This window comes from Lolium perenne, chromosome 2, assembly GCF_019359855.2.
Source record: "Lolium perenne isolate Kyuss_39 chromosome 2, Kyuss_2.0, whole genome shotgun sequence".
In the NCBI taxonomy this organism is placed as follows: Eukaryota; Viridiplantae; Streptophyta; class Magnoliopsida; order Poales; family Poaceae; genus Lolium; species Lolium perenne.
The window spans coordinates 86,951,230-86,959,409 of record NC_067245.2 but is presented as its reverse complement, the minus strand read 5'-3'; the positions used below and the strand labels follow the sequence as shown (position 1 = coordinate 86,959,409).

The 8,180-nt window shown below is 47.8% G+C and overlaps 1 long non-coding RNA gene across 1 annotated transcript; it reads right to left on the bottom strand.

Moving 5' to 3' along the window:
* Positions 1-3,225: 3,225 nt before the first annotated feature.
* LOC139835180 (uncharacterized) lies at positions 3,226-3,710 on the bottom strand. Its single transcript, XR_011750914.1, has 3 exons — positions 3,607-3,710; positions 3,436-3,505; positions 3,226-3,329 (listed from the first exon to the last, which is right to left on the bottom strand). It is a non-coding gene; the product is annotated as an uncharacterized lncRNA (long non-coding RNA).
* Positions 3,711-8,180: the final 4,470 nt, after the last annotated feature.

Genomic DNA, 8,180 nt, shown 5'->3' with positions numbered 1-8,180 from the left:
CCTTTATATTCGACGAGAAACCAGACGGAACCTTGATACTGAATAGGGCTTCAAAAAAGATCTCCTTCTCTTGTTTGGTAAGAGCATAGCTGGCAGGCCCTACAAACTGCCCTGGATGATTGCCGTTTCGTCCTTTATGAAGTTCCTGGTCCTCCCGTGCTTCTGTTGTATCTTTTGTCTTTCCATACACGCCTAGAAAACCTAGAATATTCACACAAAGATTCTTGGTCAGGTGCATCACGTCGATTGCAGAGCGGACTTCGGGACTTTCCAATATTCTAGCTCCCAGAAAATAGATTTCTTCTTCCACATGGGCGCGTGTCCGTCATCGTCTTTCGGAACAGGTCGACTGCCTGGACCCTTTCCAAAGATAACATTTAAATCCTTGACCATGTCAAATATATCAGCACCACTACGGGGGACAGGCTTCGGACGGCGGTCTGCCTCGCCATCGAAATGCTTGCCTTTTTTCCTTAAGGGATGCTTGCGCGGAAGGAAACGACGATTGAACGGGTACACAACTTTTCTGCTTTTTCCCAAATATTTACTTTCAGTCTCATCTAAACAGTGTGTGCATGCATTGTATCCTTTGTCTGCCCGTCCTGAAATGTTACTGAGAGCAGGCCAATCATTGATGGTTACGAATAGCAACGCTCGTAGGTCAAATTCTTGCTCCGTGTGCTCATCCCACACACGTACACCTGGTTTGGCCCACAACTCCAAAAGTTCATCGACTAATGGCCTTAGGTACACATCAATGTCGTTGCCCGGTTGCTTTGGGCCTTGGATAAGCATTGGCATCATAATGAACTTCCGCTTCATGCACAACCAAGGAGGAAGGTTGTAGATACATAGAGTCACGGGCCAGGTGCTGTGACTGCAGCTCTGCTCCCCAAAAGGATTCATGCCATCTGTACTTAGACCAAAGTATAAGTTCCTTGCCTCACCTGCAAAATCCGGGAACTCTCTCCCGATGTTTCTCCACTGCCGACCATCAGCGGGGTGCCTCAACATCGCGTCTTTCTTACGTTCTTCCATGTGCCATCGCAACAACTTGGCATGCTCTTTGTTTCTGAACAAACGTTTCAACCGTGGTATTATTGGAGCATACCACATCACCTTCGCAGGAACCCTCTTCGTGGGTGGCTCGCCCTCAACATCACCAGGGTCATCTTTTCTGATCTTATACCGCAATGCACCACATATCGGGCATTTATTCAAATTCTCGTACTTCTCACCGCGGTAGAGGATACAGTCATTAATGCATGCATGTATCTTCTGCACATCTAATCCTAGAGGGCAGACAAGCTTCTTTGCTTCATATGTACTGACGGGCAATTCATTATTTCTTGGAAACAGCTTCTTTAATATTATCATCAATTTCTCAAATCCCGAGTCAGTCACACCGACCTCTGCCTTCCATTTCAGCAATTCCAATATGCTACCCAGCTTTCTATGCCCATCTTCACAACCTGGGTACAACAATTTGTGGTGGTCCTCTAACATCTTGTCGAACTGCAACCTCTCCTTATCCGTGTCACAGTCTCTTCTTGCATCAGAAATGGCCCGACGAAGATCATCATCAACAGGATCATCTGATGCCTGTTCTTCACCTCCTTCTTCTTCATTGTCGTCCATTGCGGTATCAAAGCATTCAGAGAACATAGATCGATAGTACTTCTCATCATTATCTTCTTCCTCATCGCCGTCTTCCATCATAACCCCTTCTTCTCCGTGCTTGGTCCAAACATTATAACTGGACATGAACCCAAACCGAAGCAGGTGGCTCTTAATATCTCTTGAGCAAGAGTAATCCTTCTCGTTCTTACATTTTAGACATGGACAGCACATAAAACCTTGCTTCGACTTGTTGGCCTCGGCCACAAGCAAGAAAGAATTCACGCCCTCTACGAAAGCGGGAGCACATCGGTTACCGTACATCCATGGATGACTCATCTGCATCATAAGCACAATTATATATGTATCAGATGCAATCACCTTGCTAAAATTAGTATTGTACGGACTATGCATATATATATAGTCGAGAAAATAGTTGCTAACCTTTTTGGATCAAAAAGAGGAGAAATCTTATCAAATAAACCAAGTGGCATCCCTCTCACAAGCATTCCATCAAACACCTCTTGTGCACATGTAGAAAAAATGAGCTAGCATACACCTCCACCTTCACCACCAAGGAAAAAATGAGGTGGGGGGGGTGGCTGGCTGCTTCTATATATAGGGCGGGGACATTTTGTCGCGGGCCGTATTACGACCCGCGACAAAAGGGGTGGCCACGTCGCTCCTACCCCTTTTGTCGCGGGTCGTAATACGGCCCGCGACAAAAGGCCGCGACAAAAGCCTCCGCGCGCTCCACATGGTTTCGAGGCGACGTGGCCAGGCCATTTGTCGCGGGTGCAGGCGCGCCCGCGACAAAAGGCTCCCACGGAAGCCCTGTTTTCCACTAGTGTGATCTTATTAGTTTATAAATCTACTACTCACTCACATATACATGTGTTACGATCATATTTTTGAAATCGTCACTAGTAGAAAAAGGGGCAATAGGCCCGGTCCATTTGGGCCTTCAGTCCCGGTTCCCGAACCGGGACCAATTAGGCGGGACTAAAGGGGGTACCCTTTAGTCCCGGTTCAAAGATTAACCGGGCCTAAAGGCCTCGACACGTGGTGCGGCCAGGGAGCTCGCGGTGGAAGGCCTTTGGTCCCGGTTCGTGGTACGAACCGGGCCTAGGTTTCTCTGCCGCGGCAGAGAATTGCTATTTCTCTGCCGCGGCACAGATTTAGGATGTACCAGCGTTTCTGCCGCGAGAGAAACAGGCGTTTCTCTGCCGCGGCAGAGTTTCAGCAATGCATATATATCATTCAAGAAACCACAAAAAATCGTCATGAATATATATAGACATCGTCAATAGTACACGACATAGTCAACACAGTACACGTAATGCATGCAATTTACAATACAACATCTCCTCGACGAATATCCTCCCCCTGTCACGATCTGCCGATAGTGCTCTCCACCTGGGGTAAGGGCCTCGGTAATAAAGAATCCCGCGATTTCCTCTTGAATTGCTTTTATTTGATCCGCTGTTATGAGAGTGTCCCGCAGGCGTGTCATCTATATTTAAAAAAGGAGATCAATATATGAATGGAACTCAATACAATAGATGGTACTAATTAAGATTAATTGTGAAATTTTGTTATCGTACACGAGTGTGGTGTATACGGGCATCCCCACCCTTGGGACAGGCCATGTCACGCATGAAGGTGCAGACGTAGTATCCACATAAGTTATTCCCTTGTTCCTGCCTCATACACTTTACGAAAAAATAGTTCGATCAAACTAATAATCAAGCATCGTATTGAAAGTAAATATCATATATAAAGTTTTACGGACATAGCTATATATATAGTACTACTTACAGGGTAATCTTCAAATGTAAGCTCCGGTTTCCATTTACCCGGAACAGTATTGATGAACCGTTTCCAAGCCCTGCCCGGCAAAAAATAATGAGTAAATGAGTAATTGATTAGTTGATGATATCTTCGAATTAGAGCAGATGAAGATGCCAATACGAAATTGATTGAAACTACCTCTGGAGGATGGCAGCCATGTCCGCCCATTCCGCATATTCTTTACGTTTCGAGTCCATGACTTTTATGACTCCAAGGTGAAGATCAATGATTAGGAGAATAAAGTGGAAACTGCACAAGCATAGCTCAATGATTACGAGAATAAAGTGGAAGGTGCACAAGCATAATGTATGTTATATATAACACTCACTTGAAGTTGTAGGGAAAGAATATATCCTCTTTGTCTGCTTGCTTCTCTAAAAACATTACGATGTTGTCCTCTGTGTCCTTGGCGAAGTCTCGAACCGTAACTTCATGAACTGTGTTTGGGTCTATGAACCCCAGCGGTAGGAGCTTGCCTCTTTTGTACTCCAGCTTCTTCATTCTGCATAATTAAATGTATAGCGTACACAAAGAATATAATGAGGATAATTGTTAGTGCAAATGAATGAGCTACAAACTTAATTACACAAATAAATCACTTACAGGCAGTAGCAACTGATGACAGCTTTGTCGAGGGCGTCTTGATTGAATAACTAAAACAGTTCTTCTAACTCAAGGTTTATCTCGTCTTTCCCCCGGAAGTAATGCTCATCTCTAAGATACACCGTGAGGTAGGCATCACCTCTTCGACAGGCTTTCAGGTACCATTCATGCAACCTTCGCATCTGAGTCCCTAGACGCGCGAGCTCGCCAGGTTTGACGAGATCAGATCCGTATCTATACTTGTTTACCACTTGAGCCGTTGGATAGTAATCTTCGTACTCAAGCGATGCTCCCGAGCTTTAGCCGCCCGTTCGATCATCGATGCCGTCTCTGGATCATGATAGGGCTCCACGATGAAGTGGGGTACGGCCTGAATGTCCTGCTGTCCAAGCTGGGCGACTTTTTTTGCTTCTTTGCTCGCTCTAGAGGACTGTCCAAGAGAGCGGTTATAATCAGCTCTCAGCTCAGGTCTCTTCATTCTCGTCTCGGCAAAGTGCTTCACTGTCTGCGGTGGAATAAACATCTTCCTCGGCGCAAGAAACGCCTTTTGCTCTTTAGTCTGCTCATGTGGTAACAACTCTGGAGTCTGTGCCCTCATTGGAGTCGATGATCTCTTCGGAGCTGTAGGAGGTGCCGCGGACCGCTTCCTCTTTTGCTTAGGTGGAGGCGGCGGAGTCTCCTGACGAGGAGGAGGAGGCGGCGGAGTATTTTCACGCGGAGGAGACTGGTCATGGATAGGGGAATCATCATCACGCAGAGGAGAATCATCACGCGGAGGAGGCGCACGGTGGCGGAGGAGGCGGAGGTGGCCTGCTTGTTGGCTTCTCACCTGGAAACACAATGTTCTCCTTCCGCCATTGCACGGTGGTTCTACGGGCTTCTCCCAGTTCTTTGATTTCCCCATCTTCACCTGCAGGGTGCTCAAGCACCAACCCCTCATAATCTCTCAACACTTCATCCACCATCACAACAGCAAAGTCGTCTTGGACCGGACGGCAATGGTAAGACCTTGTAGGTAAGAGGATGCCGACCGCCGCCTTGAAGGATAGGTTGAAAACTTTAACATGCAGATCACGAGGACGGCTCTCAGTGAGATCATCCACGGGGGGGTAGCGAGGAGGCTCGACCACCTAGTCATCATCATCATCATTATCCACCTGCTGAGAGGAAGCCACGCTGCTTTTCCGGTGTGGTTGAGATTGCAGCGGGGCGAGGGCATTGAGCAATGCAAGATCTACAGCCTGCCCCTCAGCCATCTGAGATGTAAGTACTTGGGTTACCATGGTTAATTGGGCTTTCATGGTGCTCATACCCTCCTCTAAGTTAGCCAGGCGGTCTGTTTCCCTTGCCTTCCTCCTCTCATGGCTTTTATCAGGAAATCTCTTCCTTTCCGCAGGAAAGCCATACTTCCACGGAACGGAGCCTTCTGTGCCTCGTGTTCGTCCGGCGTGTTCTTTGTTCCCAAGGGCGCGTGTCAGCTCATCGTTCTCTCTTTCGGGCTGGAACAACCCCGCCTCCACGTCCCTATGTGCTCTTTCCAGGGCATCAATGGGAACCTTCAGATGAGCTTTCTTATAGATGCACTTCCCTGTTTCTCGGATCCAACGTTCCCCAATCCCGTAGAACCACTCCTTGCACCGTTCGATCCAACCGTGTGTCCCTAATCTGATCCCTTTACTGGTCAGTTCCGCCTCAGCTGCCTGCCACTTAGGACGGTTAGCCCTGTATCCACCTGGACCCAGAATTTGGTGATATAGCTTCAACGCAGCATTTGCCTTATTTATTTCCGACCTTCTCTTAAATTCTTCTGACTCCGTGCTGTACTTCACGAATTCGTCCCAGTGATTTTTTACCTTCTCACTGTCCGGAGTCTTCTTTACCTTGATAAGGCGGCGCAATCTTTTCTTGTGGTGCTTGAATAGTTCGGCCATCTTCTTCTTGCCAAACTCGCGGAGGGCCTGCTCCATCTTGGCCTTTTCAGCGTCACCCCCCTCTTCGGGTACTATGTTGAAATGTGACATGAGCTTGTTCATAATGCTGTTTTTGGCTACATCATCGATATAAAGACCTTGAGCTTCTTCCTCTGCAGAAAGCACTAGTCCCTTCGGCTTGTGCCATTCTCGAACGGTGATCGGGACGTGGTCCCTAACAAGCACTCCGCATTGAGCTATAAATGCCTTTGCACCTTTCTCTGGAGCAATCGGTTTACCATCCTTTTCGATGTGGGTGATGTCGTGCCTAACACCGTCATCCAAATTTTTGGCCGGGCCTCGCTTCCTCGACTTTACAGAAGAAGTGCTCGATCCGGAGGGCTAAAAAAGAAATAATTCATAGTCAGTACAATTTAATTAGTTAATGCATCTAGTCGATCAACAGCGGCTTAATTAATTTATATACCTCGGTGATAACTACAGTTCGGGAGCCATTATGATGATCTTGTTCCTCACCGGCGCCACTAGGATCTTCTTCCTCAATATTCTCCGCTCCCTCACCGGAGTCATTCAAATAAGTTGCGGTGACATCGTCACCGCCATCATCTGGAATAACGTCATCGTCGCGATCATCCAGAGTACCGTTTGCTATGAGTTCCTCCATGAAATTTTCTTGAATTTCATCTCTGTCCATGCTTTCTACAACGACCTGCAAGCTATACATAGGAACCATCATATGATCAAATTAAGGATAATGCAGAAAACTGAAAATGGAGTTACATATGTAGTTCTTAACTAAGGATCGATAATATAGTGCTGAAAGCAGATCACGCATTACATGCATACATAGATCGGGTTCATGTTTATTTAACCCTAATACATATCAATCACTACTAGAACCACTCAACCGCGCAGACCGGGTCCTAGAGGGCGCCGACCGGGTCCTGAGCCGCGCTGGGTGTACCCCCAAAGCCACGGAACAACAACGGGAGCATAGCTAACATGAGATCCCCGCATAATGCTCCATCCTGTCCTATACATGTTGTCTAACGCGTACATGTAACGGCGAACGTGCTGGTCCTCCGCTTCAATGCGCTGAGCTACCTCCTTCGGCGGGGCCGGCTCCCTCTGAAACGACCGTGGCCCATAAGACCTCCACCAAAGAATATCCGGGTCGACAACGGGACCCGGATTCCGCACCAAGGTGCGCGACCCGGAAGCTAAGACCTCCCAGTGCCACCCCGGCGGAGCCCAGTCCCGGACCTCCCCCATCTGCTCCATCTCCTCTAGAGCTGTCGCGGCGGCTGTCGCGGCATCGTAGCTACGAAAACAAATCATATATGTACTAATATAAATAAAAAACATGATATTGTGCTAAATAAAAAACTTCACTACTTTTGTACTAACGCCGCGTTCCACGACCCCGGATCGATCGATCCGGATCGGGGGTCGGGAACGACAGCGGGAGCGGTAGCGGGAATTGAATGACCCTGTTTTGGGGGAGTCGGCAGGGGCGCCGGCAGTACCGGCACCGCCACGGACTCGGCGCTCCTCCTCGCTCGCTCTTTCTCTATTTCGCGACCCTAAGTCTATGTCGCGGCGGCACCGCTACGGACTCGGCACCGCCACGGTCTAAGTCGTCGGCGCGCGTGGGGGGCGGCGCCGACATAAATGAATCTATTTTGTTAATTTTTTTTGTAACTAATTTACTAACTATTTTTGTAACTAATTTACTAACTATTTTTGTAACTAATTTAAATCAAATTATGTACTAATTTACAATCATCTATTTTGTAACTAAACTAATTAACTATTTTACTAACTAATTTACTAACTAATTTTCTAACTATTGTTTTAACTAATTTTTCTAACTTAACTATTGTTTTTAATTTTACTAACTAATTTTTCTAACTATATTGTTTCTAACTAATTAACTTAACAAACTAATCTAAAAAAATGACTAAAAAAGAAAAAAAAAGAAGGGCCGGGTGGGGCGGCGGCTCTTACCGGCGGAGATGGCCGGCGCGGCAGAGGAGGCGCGGTGGCGGGGGCGCAGCCGGTGGCGCAAGCGGCGGCGGAGGCGACGTGCGCGGCGGCGGGACACGCAGCGTGCGTGCGGCGGTGGAGGCCGGAAGAGGCGCGCGCGGTGGCGGCGAGACGCAGCGCGCGGGCGCGCAG